The 16,180-nt window shown below is 36.4% G+C and overlaps 1 protein-coding gene across 1 annotated transcript in view; it reads left to right on the top strand.

The window, feature by feature from the left end:
• Positions 1-5,865: 5,865 nt before the first annotated feature.
• ofcc1 (orofacial cleft 1 candidate 1) overlaps positions 5,866-16,180 on the top strand; it is a 239,258-nt gene continuing 228,943 nt past the window's right edge. Inside the window, exon 1 of the mRNA XM_052114721.1 lies at positions 5,866-5,982. The gene's annotated coding sequence lies outside the window, so the exon portion shown is untranslated. The remainder of the gene's footprint in view (positions 5,983-16,180) is intronic.

The raw sequence follows: 16,180 nt of genomic DNA on the forward strand, positions 1-16,180 counted from the left end.
TCACAGTCTGCTCAGTTACTGGGATTTTCATGCACAACCATTTCTAGGGTTTACAAAGAATGGTGTGAAAAGGGAAAAACATCCAGTATGAGGCAGTCCTGTGGGCGAAAATGCCTTGCTGTTGCTAGTCAGAGGAGAATGGGCCAACTGATTCAAGCTGATAGAAGAGCAACTTTGCCTGAAATAACCACTCGTTACAACCGAGGTATGCAGCAAAGCATTTGTGAAGCCACAACACGCACAACCTTGAGGCGGATGGGCTACAACAGCAGAAGACCCCACCGGGTACCACTCATCTCCACTACAAATAGGAAAAAGAGGCTACAATTTGCAAGAGCTCACCAAAATTGGACAGTTGAAGACTAGAAAAATGTTGCCTGGTCTGATGAGTCTTGATTTCTGTTGAGACATTCAGATGGTAGAGTCAGAATTTGGTGTAAACAGAATGAGAACATGGATCCATCATGCCTTGTTACCACTGTGCAGGCTGGTGCTGCTGGTGGTGGTGTAATGGTGTAGGGGATGTTTTCTTGGCACACATTAGGCCCCTTAGTGCCAATTGGGCATCGTTTAAATGCCACGGCCTACCTGAGCATTGTTTCTGACCATGTCCATCCCTTTATGGCCACCATGTACCCATCCTCTGATGGCTACTTCCAGCAGGATAATGCACCATGTCACAAAGCTCGAATCATTTCAAATTGGTTTCTTGAACATGACAATGAGTTCACTGTACTAAAATGGCCCCCACAGTCACCAGATCTCAACCCAATAGAGCATCTTTGGGATGTGGTGGAACGGGAGCTTTGTGCCCTGGATGTGCATCCCACAAATCTCCATCAACTGCAAGATACTATCCTATCAATATGGGCCAACATTTCTAAAGAATGCTTTCAGCACCTTGTTGAATCAATGCCACGTAGAATTAAGGCAGTTCTGAAGGCTAAAGGGGGTCAAACACAGTATTAGTATGGTGTTCCTAATAATCCTTTAGGTGAGTGTATATAAAAAAAACTGTTATGACAAGTGCACTTTTGTTTTGGATATTTATTGTCACACAGGAAATTGATTATTTTTAACTTAAAGTTAAAATGAATGGTCCTTCGATCTCTCAACCATAATATATGGCTGTTTGAAAAAGTGGTTTTAGAAATGGTGTACCCCTCATATGAGGTGGACAGACAATGCCATGTCAAATAAATATATATATATATTACAGCCCTGTAATACAGTAAAAATATACTGTAGATCTAAACAATTTAAAATGGGTTTTTTCATGGTATGGTTGACATTTCTGTGGAATTGCTCATATTCTTCCTGCTCGATGGTGGACATGCTTTTTGTTAGTCAAGAGTTTACATTTTGACGAATTGCCTTATAAACATAAACCTACCCTGAGAAATATTCACTGGAGAAAACAGTGTGACAACTATGGAGCCAAATCAATCTCATTAATAATTCACGCACAAAAAATTCACACATGCGTAGACAGTTTCACATGCATGAAACCTAATTCACGTACACAAAAAAAAAAATTAACGTGCCTGAAAAAAATATATATTCACAAAAAGCTATTCACATGCGCAAAATAAAAGTATGCATACGTAAAATACATTTTACAAACGCAAAACATACTTCATAGATATACAACTAGTCGCAAAAAGTTTCGAATGTTTAAAATGTACGAGTGTATCCATGAATCTGAATGTGCAAATCGTCATTCACGTGTGAATCCCCTCGGATTTGTGTGTGTGTTTTTGAGACTTTCCTGGCAGAGATCTCTTCCCACGTGGGTCTGTCGTACTCTTTAGCCAATCAGATGCGAGCTTAACCAATCATATCATAAGCCACTGATTCTGCGCACCTTTTGCGCAATATGGATTAATTAGAACGGAAATGAAGGCTTTTTTTTTTTTTTTATTAAGATTCAAACAAACAAAGTCAATGTACAGTCAAAACTACAATAATACATATATAAAGAGAAAAACAATAAAGCCAGGGGGGAAGGCTAAACATCATGTAAATATATTGAAGGACTCACATATAGAAACAGTTTTAATTGCTTTCTTATTATGTGAATGAAAAATAGTCTTTATATATATTTGAATTTCTTTTACAAGAACCAAAAACAAAGGTTGGGATTTACTGTACTTACATTTATGTATATGAATGATTAAAATTACATTTATAATATAGTATTCTTTCCTTTTATTTGAGGGGATATTAGTAAAACCAAATATAACATTATCTAAACATAAGGAAAAAGTGGGTTCAATGTTATCAATTATAAATCTGGTCAAATCTTTCAAAAATGTCCTTACATGAGCACAATGCCAAAATACAGGTGAAACTCGAAAAATTAGAATATCGTGCAAAAGTTCATTAATTTCAGTAATTCAACTTAAAAGGTGAAACTGATATATTATATAGACTCATTAAAAGCAAAGTAAGATATTTCAAGCCTTTATTTGATATAATTTTGATGATTATGACTTACAGCTTATGAAAACCCCAAATTCAGAATCTCAGAAAATTAGAATATTACATGAAATCAATAAAAAAAAGGATTTTAAATACAGAAATGTCGGCCCTCTGAAAAGTATAATCATGCATATGTACTCAGTACTTGGTTTGGGCCCCTTTGCATTAATTACTGCCTCAATGCGGCGTGGCATGGATGCTATCAGCCTGTGGCACTGCTGAGGTGTTATGGAAGACCAAGATGCTTCAACAGCTGCCTTCAGCTCTTCTGCATTGTTTGGTCTCATGCCTCTCATCTTTCTCTTAGCAATGCCCCATAGATTCTCTATGGGGTTCAGGTCAGGTGAGTTTGCTGGCCAATCAAGCACAGTAATACCATGGTCATTGAACCAGGTTTTGGTACTTTTGGCAGTGTGGGCAGGTGCCAAGTCCTGCTGGAAAATGAAGTCAGCATCTCCATAAAGCTTGTCTGCTGAAGGAAGCATGAAGTGCTCTAAAATGTCCCTGTAGACGGCTGCGTTGACTCTGGACTTAATAAAGCACAGTGGACCAACACCAGCCGATGACATGGCTCCCCAAACCAACACAGACTGTGGAAACTTCACACTGGACTTCAAGCATCTTGGATTGTGTGCCTCTCCATTCTTCCTCCAGACTCTGGGACCTTGGTTTCCAAATGAGATGCAAAATTTGCTCTCATCAGAAAAGAGGACTTTGGACCACTGAGCAACAGACCAGTTCTTTTTTCTTTAGCCCAGGTAAGACGTTTGACATTTGAAGCCCATGTCCAGGACCCGTCTGTGTGTGGTGGCTCTTGATGCAGTAGCTCCAGCCTCAGTCCACTCCTTGTGAAGCTCCCCACACATTTGAATGGCCTTTTCCTGACAATCCTCTCCAGGCTACGGTAATCCCTGCTGCTTGTGCACCTTTTTCTTCCACACTTTTCCCTTCCACTTAACTTTCTATTAATGTGCTTTGATACAGCACTTTGAGAACATCCAACTTCTTTTGCAATTACCTTTTGAGGCTTTCCCTCCTTGTGGAGAGTGTCAATGATGGTTTTCTGCACAACTGTCAGGTCAGCAGTCTTCCCCATGATTGTGAATTCAACTGAACCAGACTGAGAGACCATTTAAAGGCTCAGGAACCCTTTGCAGGTGTTTAGCTTATTAGAGTGTGACACTTTGAGCCTACAATACTGAACCTTTTCACAATATTCTAATTTTCTGAGATTCTGAATTTGGGGTTTTCATAAGCTGTAAGCCATAATCATCAAAATTATATCAAATAAAGGCTTGAAATATCTTACTTTGGTTGTAATGAGTCTATATAATATATTAGTTTCACCTTTTAAGTTGAATTACTGAAATTAATGAACTTTTGCACGATATTCTAATTTTTCGAGTTTCACCTGTAGATGAAACAAAGTCTAAAGCAATGTATTGCACAAAGAACAGTTAAAATCAATATCTTTTTTAAATTTAACAAGAAAAATATTAACTGGGTAGTATCGGTGTAAGATTTTGAAAGTTATTTCCTTAACTTTATTTCCTAATAAATATTTGTTTGGTAAAGCCCAGATGGCCTTCCATAATAAACCTTCCACCAGTCTATTCCAATAAACAGTTTGGCATAGTGACAATGTCTTTTTGTAGTAAGGAACGAATAGTTTTATTAATATTTAAAACTCCAGCGGTAGGAAATGAAGCCTTTATATCAGTAATACAGCATGGCGAATGAAGAACGGGAAGCACGGGTAAGTGAAGTAAAATGTTTTTGGACAATAATGTATTGTGACAGAAAACATAATGAGGACAGTATTGATAATTTTATTGAATAAATAAAATAGGCAATTAACTAATACTGAGAAAAAAAAAATCTGAATATGTATGTGTGACTCTAATAATAAAAACAATAATAATAGCAGCACAAAAAAAAAAATACTTCCCGTTCTTCGTTCGCCTCGCTGGATTACTGACGTAAATGCTTCATTTCCGTTCTAATTAATCCATATTGCGCAAAAGGTGCGCAGAATCAGTGGCTTATGATATGATTGGCTAAAGAGTACGACAAACCCACGTGGGAAGAGATCTCTGCCAGGAAAGTTTCAAAAACACACACACGTGAATGACGATTTGCACATTCAGTTTCATGGATACACTCGTATGGAAGCCGGTTTCCGCCACAGTTAAATAAAAAAAGGTGATTTTGTAAGTCAATATAATGAGATACTAAGTCATTATTATGAGAAACTTTCTCATAATAATGACTTAGTATCTCATAATAATGACTTAGTATCTCGTAATAATGACTTATTTTCTCATAATAATGAGAAACTTTCTCATAATAATGACTTATTATCTCATAATAATGACTAGTATCTCATAATAATGAGAAACTTTCTCATAATAATGACTTAGTATCTCATAATAATGACTTAGTATCTCGTAATAATTACTTAGTATCTCGTAATAATGACTTAGTATCTCATTATATTGACTTACAAAATCACCTTTTTTTATTTAACTGTGGCGGAAACCGGCTTCCATACTCTCGTACATTTTAAACATTCGAAACTTTTTGCGACTAGTTGTAGGCTATATCTATGAAGTATGTTTTGCGTTTGTAAAATGTATTTTACGTATGCATACTTTTATTTTGCGCATGTGAATAGCTTTTTGTGAATATATTTTTTTTCAGGCACGTGAATTTTTTTTTTGTGTACGTGAATTAGGTTTCATGCATGTGAAATTGTCTACGCATGTGTGAATCGTTTTTTGTGCGTGAATTATTAATGAGATTGATCTGGCTCCATAGCTTTGTGTGAAGTATGTGTGTAAATTATGGATGAAGAACTTTTGAGTAAATCGTACTACATAATGTAGCCTATGTTTACAAAGCTGCATGACTGTTTACCTTAGACGGGGGCTCATTACAGTAATTGATGCAGAGAGGTAACAAATGGCTCTTTTGCGCATAAAGTCACTTTTTGATCTGCATCAATAATTAATTTAATAATCATTTAGAATAATCCAGATAGGCCATCTGCTACATACACTTCTCAACTGTCTACCTGAAAAACACAAACATTTTCCGTCAAAGATCACCATGTACCGACATATATTGAATGGAAATAACCAGGTAACAGTAGTGATATATCTGATATTCATAAATTTGCCGTGAGTTGAACCAATCCGGGGTGGCTCATTAATATTAATTAAGGAAAGTCACCGAGGAACGTCAGCAAACCTGCTTAATATTTATGAAGAAAGTCATCACCGTTGTCTGACTGTAGTGTCGCGAAACGGATACGTCAGTGTTGCCATAGCGACGGATGCCTTACCGAGAACTTTACAGATATCAATGCGTGTAAGCATTTCAACAATTTTATATGACTTTGTTACAGTTGCGTGCGAAGACATTTTGTAGTTTAACAGCACAGTGCAACACAACAGCACAGTGACATCCCATAATGACATTCCAGTGTTTCACATAACTGAGGTAAGTGACGCAAGTGTGTGTGTGGGACCTGCAGGCCCTAAATGTGTTTCTGTCCAACAAAATATAAATGTTTAATAGATTAGCAAATCATAATAGCAATAGTATTGTTTGTAATTATATTATGTCGTTTAATATAGTAAATATAAAATTTCAGCTCATACAATAAGTTTTGAGATGTTTAAGAGGATGAAGCAGGGTCACATTTTGCTGGTTCCTTAAACATGCCACACAAAAAGTTTTTACTATGCGATTACTATATTTTTATGTTCCATGGACCACATGTTTTTTCGACTGCAATTTATTAGACCATGGTATTCTTTTAAGTACCTTTCAGAACCGTGTTATGTTTTAGAGTACCACAGTAATACCATCGGATACTGTCACTGCACTGTGTGTGTCTGTGTGTTTGTGTGTGTATTTGTTTTTATGTGTGTGTTTTTTTTATGTGTGTGTGTGTGTGTGTGTGTGTGTGTGTGTGTAGATCCAGTCCTGGGTGCTGATTTGTCAATACAGCCTTTCAGTCATGCTAAAATACACAATATAGTGTATATTCAATGCGGAGCACCCATAGAGACCAACTAACCTTAATTACATGTCGGGGACTGTATAGTCTAGTGGAAAGATACATTTTGCTTAATGAATTTTGTAACGAATATTTGTGTCAATATTTTTTTATTTTTAAAGCTACAATGTGCAAGATTTTCTTTGTTAGAAATGAAAAAAAAAATTTAATTGATGAGCAAGAACACCAACAATCCGTCTTCCAAGTCATGTTTTTGCCTTACCCCGATTCACTACGGTAAGCCTATAATAATGATTTATATTTAAGAGCTGTCTGGACAGATTTGGCATTATTCTGTCAGTCATTCATGCGCGTTTACATCACGTCTGTAAATTAAGAAAAGAAGGTACAGCACCTGTATATGTGCGGTGATGGGTGTGGTAGTAATTTGAAGCTGACATATTTTAGCCACAACACATGAGCAACATTGAGCATGGATCATTCAAAAAGGCAACCCTCTGGGGAATTACCCATTTTCAAAATAAAGAAATCTTGAACAAAGAAGAGTCTGCAAGCAAAAAGGGAAAGTGACAGAGCCCATAATAAAAACACAAAACAACATCAGCTTGTCTTTTTCAGAAGTGGTGACAACTCCGATATCTGAAAGGATCCCAACCCAGAAGATAAAAATATATTTTATTGGACCAATTAAATTACCAAAACAATGTCCCTGTCCCAATACACCTACCCTTGATTGCATGTTGAGACACTCATAGACTTAAAGATGTTAATGCTGTTTGCGACAGCTGTTTTTGTCTTTTTATTCAGCTGAAGACTGATTGTTTTTGGTAGCGGTGACTGTTATAACCTACTTAAAATAATATATAACTGAAAACATTTACTCATCTTTTCATTTATTAATACAATACTGGTTGTTGGCAGTGTATTGTGCTGTAGATTTTTTTTTATAATGTTTTAATTATGTGAAAATAATTGTAAAAGTTAATTATTTTTACTAATTTTGATTTTCAATACTTTGCACATGAAAAAAATTATTAACTGTAAATTTGCGTCATCCATAATTGCTGTAAGTAAATTTTATTTAAGCAATTACTTACTAATTCATTTCTCAATACACTAAAACTTAATAAAAAAAACTTTATTTTATAATCCTGTGTGATCCATTAATAGCTACTATTAGAATCCATTTAAATTATATGCTTTGGCTTGTAATTTATATAAGACACCCAAAAACTTATCAGTATGGTTTCATACAACAAATAAAAAGCATTCAAACTATGGCTGGGATAAACGATTATTTTTTAAATGATTAATCTATCGATAATTTTTTCGATGCATCGATTAATCTAACGATTCATTTTTCCAGTCCGATTCGATTTCGATTCGATTATCTCCCCATTAATTGACTAATAGCAATTTACACATGTTGATTTACATATCTCAATGAAAAAAAATGAATTCCTTAACATTGCAATATATGTTTATTGCTCTTAAAATTCCAAAATAAAAGACTATACAAGTGGAAAGTTAGTCAGAGGTAACATTCACTAAAACCTTGAAGCCTTGAAAATACATAGGCCTAGCTTACTGAAAAAAGTGCATCTTGTAATTCTTATTTCAGATTAAAATAACAACAACTTGATGTCTAGCATTCAATAAAGCAATTGAAAGAATACAGTAACCAATGTAAACTTGAGGGCTTTAAGCTAATACAGAAGTGCTTTTCCAACAAAAAATAAATACAAATTAACAGCGACAGTGGGAGCCAGCAGCCTGTCATGGCGTCCTTCCTGAACCAACAGAATTGAACATTTATGTTGAAAACACACAGGCCTAGCTTACTGAAAAAAGTGCATCTTTTAAGTCTTCATTCACATAAAATTCAAGTAAAAGTGTACAAGAGCAAAATAATGCATTCTGATGTCTAGCATTCAATAAAAAAATTAAAAGGTCACCCAGCCACCCTTTCTTAGAGCTATTGAAAGAATACAGTAACTATTGTAAACTTGGGGGCTTTAAGCTAATACAGAAAGTGCTTTTCCAACAAAAAATAAATAATGAAAATAAACATTCAGAATTCAACATTTATGTTGAACATACTGAAAAAAAGCATCTTCATTCACATGCAAATAACAACTTACACTCTTGACACTTTCCTTTCACCTTAAGAATACTGTGCGTGCGTGCGGTGACTCTTCAGGTGCTGGTGCATTGCCATGGTGCTAGAATGGATGGCCATCTCCATTTTGCAAAGACGACATATCACGGAATTGTTTCCTTTAATGTAAAATAATTCCCATACTTTAGAGGAACGAGTGCCTTGCACTTCTGATAGTCTGAGGAGCCACTCGTGTTGCTACTACTCTCGGTCGCCGCCATCTTTGTTTTGGGTCTGACGAATCGACGCGCATATTTTGCGCTGTCCCAGCCCAAATTCAAACGTATATTATAAATGCATAAAGATGAGGAAAAAAAATGGTAGTAGTTAATGTTTTTAATTTTATAACATAATTTACTAGACCGTATATTGGATGCCACACTGGCTAATAAATGACCAAAATCACGAGTGTAGGGTTGCACCAGCTGTGCGTACGTTCTTGCATAATTTAGGACATAAAGTTCACACTAAGTGCTTAGTAACTACTACCCAGATAGCAATAAGTCGGCGGTCCGCTGGCGGTGCGCCGGCGGCAGTAGAAGCGGCAGAATGGCGATATCGCAAACACGTTTGACGGCGGTCCGCCGGCGGCAGCCGCTTTTTAAAAGCGGCAGCCGCCTTCCTACCGCCTTCGATACGCGGACGGCCCACTGGCCAGCCGCCGCTCCGCCGCCGTTATATCGAAGGCGGACCGTCGGAGGCAAACGCTTTTTCCGAGCGATCTGCCGCTTGCGTATATATATGTATATATATATATATATATATATATATATATATATATATTTATAGCATGCAGTTTATGAAGAATAATGATTGATCAAACCAGACAAATTTCCATTTGGCGTTTTAATTCCACATTTCAAAGTACAGTAACTGTCATTGAAACAATATGTCAGATCACTGAAATATAAATAACAGAAAAATACAAACATTATATATACACACACACACAAAAGAACATGCAGGTTTCCAATTTCTTTTTTAAAAAAAAACTCTATTGTAACACTTACAATAATTGTTAATAATATAAAGAGGTCAGCTCTGGGATGAAAATAATTACCAGTAAACACAAGCAATGAGGATATTTGGTACCAAAGAAAGTGCAGGATACAAAATAAATTGAGGTATAACATCATATTTACAAGTCATTTCTAACAATAGGTTAAGTGGTAATAATTTAGAGTAAAGCTCTGGAGTAGAATATACCAACTGCAATGCTGACTGTGGCACAAGGATTTACAAGCTATATGTAACAATAGAATAACAGTTAAGCACTGTGATGGAATGAAAGTAGAATTTTTGGTACTAGTTAATGTGCAATATCAAGTATCAGAGGTATGAAATAGGATTTACAAACTATAATAGATTTGTTAAGCACTGACGGAATGAAATAAGCCAATACTAAAGTCACGGTAAGTAGAATATTTGATACCAGATAATGTGCAAATATCAAGTATTAGATGTATAATCTAGGATTTACAAGCTATATTTAAAAATAGAATAGTTAAGCACTGTAACAATGAAATAAGCAGCAAATTGTATATGAAATAATTGAGATCTTTGGTATCAAGGAATGTGCAGGATAACAGGTATAATATACATTTTGACATTCAACTTACACATGCCAACAAGTGGGAATAAATATAATTAACAGCAGAAAATCTGGCTATAGAGAACACAGCCAATCAGAATGTCTGGAGAGGTTGGGGACTGTGTGGCGTAGTGGGCTAAGAATCACCGGTTTTCCCCGACCTCCAGAATGAGGCAGTGCAAATTAGCATATCTTCAGTGATTCCTCGTGCGCCTGTATAAAAGCACAAACCATCCCATATTCATCCAAGCAGCTGCCCTCAAAGCAGGGACACGAGAGAAAAAAAAAAAAAAGAGCAATTTCCACAGTGAACTGTGTGGATTGGGTGAGTGTAGTCTGACACTTTTAGCAGGCTTTTTTAGGGGTCTTGATGTTACTGACTGCAGGATAAAGAAAGGGTTCCAGTTGTCAGTGATGCTGGGGTGTCAGTAGTCAGCCTAGGTTTAAGGGGTCGGCTGTGGGTCCCTCTCAGCTGTGCGGCGCCTTTTTCCACCTTCATGTTCAGATGCTCCTTTCAGGTAACGCATAACGTTAACCTGGATCGCCTCATCAGTGGCATCCTGGGTTGCCGGTTTCTTCCGGATGGCTCCTGTAGAAAATAAAGATCTGTCATTCCATTTGAATGGTAATAAGGTCATACACATCTACTTAAATATAAAAAAAATATCCAACTTACTTTGAACAATGGTCTTCAGGAACATGTCTCTAAAACATGCTTTATCCCCTACACCAGTCCAGGTTGTATTGATGGAAAGGTGATTAGAGAAGATACTCTGAAGCATTCAGCCACACGGTTGTCTTTAGGTCCCTCCCACATTTGATTGCCAAAACCGAAGCTGAAAATACAAAAAAAAGGTTACAAATTACATTTCTCTGAAGCTTCTCATAAATTTAAAATGTGACAGGCTGTGGATTCAGACTGTAGAATATGCAGTGTACGATCTTAATTTTACTTTTTAGATTACCCTATGGCGTTATAAACGAAATCGGCACACTTACAAATCGTTGCTGGAGCCCTTTATCCTGCCTCAAACTGTTGTCACGCAACGCCAAATCTTCCTGGGTGTCTAGGGGGGAGTAACAGATCCCCTGGCAGGGATAACTCTCCAACAGACACATTGGCACTGAAACGTTGCAGCATAGCATTTTGTCGTCCATGCTACGCACAACATCGCCAAATTCCAAGACGTCGCAGCATTAGGGTTTGATCTGCACCTACAGGGGTTCCCAGAATAAAAGAATAAAGTAGTCAGTCCTGGTCCTTCAACTACTAAACTATGACATTTATATCTAGGTCTACTACATGTACAGGTGGCCCCAGTGGGAATTAAACCAACAACCACAGGTGTTGTTTGCAAGTTGTACCTGATTGCCCAGTGCGAGCAAATGTCTTCAACATTGTCCCAACTTGCTTCACCTGCTCTTGAAGCGAGCAGCTGTCATCTGGGAAGTAACAATATATTGATTAGCAATACACTAAATATAATAGTAATATAATATAACCACAATTATCATACCAGTAACTTTCCCTGTAATTTCTATCCACAGTATGTTATGCATGGCATACAAGTTCAGTAATGAAGAACACTTATGATAACATCAATTTCATTTTTTTCTTTGAAGCAGAATATTTGTTTGTAAAAGGGAGGAAAAAGAAAATGAAATATTGGTATACAGATTTTGGTTGATATATCATACTGTACAGTGAAATGTGCTATTGTTATATCCCTACTCACCTGAAGGACCGGATAGATCAGGCAAATCTCCAGTCAGGCCTTTGTAGAGTGTGCTCCTTTTGAATAAAACTTTCATTAGTGGGAAGTTGCATATCCACAGGTATTTTAATTCAAACATGCAACATATTGTAATAAATCTACAATATTCAGCCTTTACCTTACACCCTCGGTTGTTGCTCTACACTTTTATTATATTAAATACTTATTTATATAGCTTGCTCACTGTATAATCATGATAGCCTAATACTTATAACACAAGATTGCATCTTAAACGAATGACTGAGTTGAAAACTTGAATAAGAACGCATTTTACACAGAGCGAACCAGCTAGGGAAACTTACCTGCCTACAATAACTGTTTTCATTTGATTTGAGTAACATTAAACATGAATAACCTTAGCCGAGTCCCCAGGAACATCGGGCTATTAAAGTAACAAGCCTATAACTGCGGTCTTATTAATTCTAGCTTCACCATACACTCAAACTGTGAGGTTTATCTGCTTTTCTCATGGACCTGTAACACAATGCCCTGACAGTGACTTCACCGGTGTCCTGATCTTTATTAGAAACTGAGAGGAGACCAAGTTAATATAATTGATATCACAATTATCACAAAAATTAACAAACAGTCTGCTTTAAAACTAAGAAAAAACAAGCTTCTATACTAACGTTACATTAAAAATGAACACGTGGCAAACTAGCTTAGCCGCTATCTGCCGGCACACCACATTAGATTAAAATACTTACCCTTGTAGTTGTGCAGATAACTTCGATATGTAGAGTTTAAAGCCCTTGTCCCTCTTGCTTGTCGGAGCAGGGGACCAGGCATCAACAATGCGATGAACATCGCTGACGCCGTATTTTCGGAAGATTCTGGAGACATCGAGTAAAAAGACATTTTGGGCGACGCGCAAGTAAACCGGAAACAGATATGGCGACAGCGGAACTTCACAGTTCAGTCTTTGTCATGTGTTTTAGCAATACATTTTTAACATTTATAATGCGTTTAGATTTTTTTTATTGCCTTTACAGGGACTTTAACACTTTCTTAAACATTTGTACAGGTCATAATTGCAAAACCTGTAAAAGGTAAAATAACAAAAAAAATCGAGGTTGGAAAAATGTAGACATAAACGAAATGTCTGCACAACTGTGAAACCAGAGGATAATTTCAGCTTTTTCATTGAGTTTATCCTTCACGTCAAAACAGGGATTTTCATGTTTATGATAGATATCACCATGGTTGCAAATTAATAAAAAATAATTAAAGTATACCCGATATTTTGGCCATGTTGCAGATGTCTTTCACTGTTCACTGATACAGGCATTGGTGAAAAGTCTAACTTCATCAATTTATTCTGCTAAATAGTTCATACCCTGTATTAAATATCTATTTTAAAACCTAATCAGAATCATAAAGATATTTATTGCCAAGTAGCCTAAGTTTTACAAAAAGGAATTATTTTTGGTTTATTGGTGCATGTCTCAATATGCATCAATCAAAGAAATGTAAACAATTTTCACCTGTGCATAAATAATTCAATATATTTTACATATATTACTGTATAATCGCTTCAGAGTTTCAAAGTAATTTAAATGTCATTTCCTAAACCTTACCTTATCATGGAATCAAGAGTCAAGAATCTGTTATAAACCCTAATGGCTTTGGAGCAAAAAATAATAATAGCCAACATGGCTGGTCGATTTTGAGAGTCTAAGCTGTCCTTGTATTTCAAAGCGGCTTGCCGCGGTCGATTGCCGCGAGGCAACCGCCAGAGAAAATGAAGCGGGCGGCCTGCCGTCTGATCGCCGGCGGCATCTCGCAAGAGATGGGAGTGACGAATTCGGCGGCAAACGTTTCATCCCCGCCAGTGGGACGAACCTATAGCCGACAGCTTGGGGACGGCGGCAAAAAGAAGCCGTGCGGACATTTTTTGCTATCTGGGTATTTAGTTTGTAACAAAGTCAGTGCTTAATTTGGTCGCACCAACTGTTCTTAAGGCAAGACTTAACTAGTAGGTCATAAGCTCTCTGTAAAGTAATGCGTAGTCGCAATATGACGTTTACATTTGTTGATCCAATAAACAGCCATCAAATTTGTACACAGAAGTGTTAAAAAGTTGTGAACTTCAGGTTGATCTAGTTGTGGTTGATGTCCAAACCTTTTTTTTTCACGTAACTGTCTACTGTAATAAATTATATCCCCATTAAAATACGATACGTAATAAAACAAGATTTAATTAATGCTATATTTAGTCTATGTAATTAACAGTATTTAATAACTATCTAAAACGAATAAGGGACAATAAATAAATAATTACTTATACATCAGGCTGGAAAAATAGAAATGTTTTCATTTTAATATGTTATATATATTGTATATTTTGAAACTTGACACTGTACACTGTTAGATCAGTTTTATGCTGAAGAAGTAAGTTTTTATATAATGTTTTCTCTCGTAAATGTAAACGACTGTAAATGCCAACACCATCATATATGTCGAAAGAATTGATGCCTGTCAGCCAAAACATGAGCTGATTGATATCAGTAAACGAGTCTGCTTTTTTGTTACTCCTGGTCAGAGTCTGCCGTAAATATTTAGTTTATACGTAGGGTTACTTTCTACCTAAATTTAATGGTGCAACGCTCAAATATTTAGTAGTGCGTAAATTGTGACTTAGTGCCAATTTATGCCACAAGTAGGCTAAGTTGTAATGTATGTATTGCTAGTGCAATACATACATTACATTTGCCTAATACGGCCCCAGCAGTATTAGGCAAAAACAAACAAAATAAGGTGATTACTGGGCGAGAAAGATATAAATGTATAAATATACATATAAATTATATTTTGTAATTATGATGTGGCAAATAAATCATACCAAACACATTATATAATGTTGAATATATTCATTTATACTAAAATAAATATATGCTTCACTTTCTGATTATAATAAATAACTAATGTTGAAAAGCTTCCCTTTCATCATGGTGAAAATACACAGATCCCTCGGGTAGGCAGAGTGGGAGCTCATGAACTTGATGAACTCTGGGATACACTTAGCCTGAAAGACTACTCCGAAGCATTTTATATCAGTTGTCATTCGCTACTGCTCTTCTGCATGGATGAATCTCATGGTTTGAGGACTCTGAGGTATTTACCCGGAGAGCAGGATTCATATAATGTGCTATTTTCATGTTGATATTATGCTATTTGTTTAAACGTTTTTGGCCAACATATTACTTACTTTTAGGTAGGTGAATTCTCTTAAATACACCAAAGGTTTGGAATAATGTACAGATTTTGCTATTTCGGAAGGAAATTGGTACTTTAATTCACCAAAGTAGCATTCGACTGATAACAAAGAATACTCAGGACTAGGGATGCAGCAATACCACTTTTTCTGTTCCGATTCCGATCGCAGTGTTGTTTTTTGGCATAATCATTTTAGAATATCTTAACATTATTGTGTGGAACTAATTAGGAGTACTCTTTAATATGTAAAAAAACACAAACCTCTAACTACACATTATTTCAGTATAAATATATGGCTTATTAAGAAACGCTTTATTATTAACTAGTGTACTGGATATTGTAGCAGCAACATTAACATTAATTGCAGTCTTCAAGTCTTCAGTAGAAAAGAAACCAGTGTTTTATTTCTGAAATTTTTCCAAAAATGTTTCAACTGACATCTGGACTTTAAAGGATTCAGATCTCTTTTTTTGTTCAATTTAGTTGTAAGACATCAGTCCACTTTTCATTCACACAGTAATTTTTTGGAACCAATTCAATTTAAATATTGTTATAAATTGTAAACATCATGGTTACTGTTGTAACCTCCATTCCCTGATGGTGGGAATAAGATGTTGTGTTGAATGTAGTGACACAAGGGGTCTTTCTTGAGAGCCTCGCGTACCTCTGAAATTGAGAAAAGGCCAATGAGAAATTAGCAGACAGAATTTGCTTCTTAACGCTATGAAATGCGTCGGGGAAGGCGATCTTTCCCGATCCTATTCTTTCAGGGGGAAAAGACCCTGCGGAGACCACATCCTGCCCAGACTAGGGGGAGGTGATATGTGGCCAATACACCACATGGGTTGTCAAGCCACACGTTGGAGTAGTGCGGTGGCAGATCCTACCTTATGAGGGAGCGACAGTGGGACTGCCCAAGGGAGACGCGGGTCCAC

Source organism: Xyrauchen texanus, chromosome 42 (genome assembly GCF_025860055.1).
Source record: "Xyrauchen texanus isolate HMW12.3.18 chromosome 42, RBS_HiC_50CHRs, whole genome shotgun sequence".
Taxonomy (NCBI): Eukaryota; Metazoa; Chordata; class Actinopteri; order Cypriniformes; family Catostomidae; genus Xyrauchen; species Xyrauchen texanus.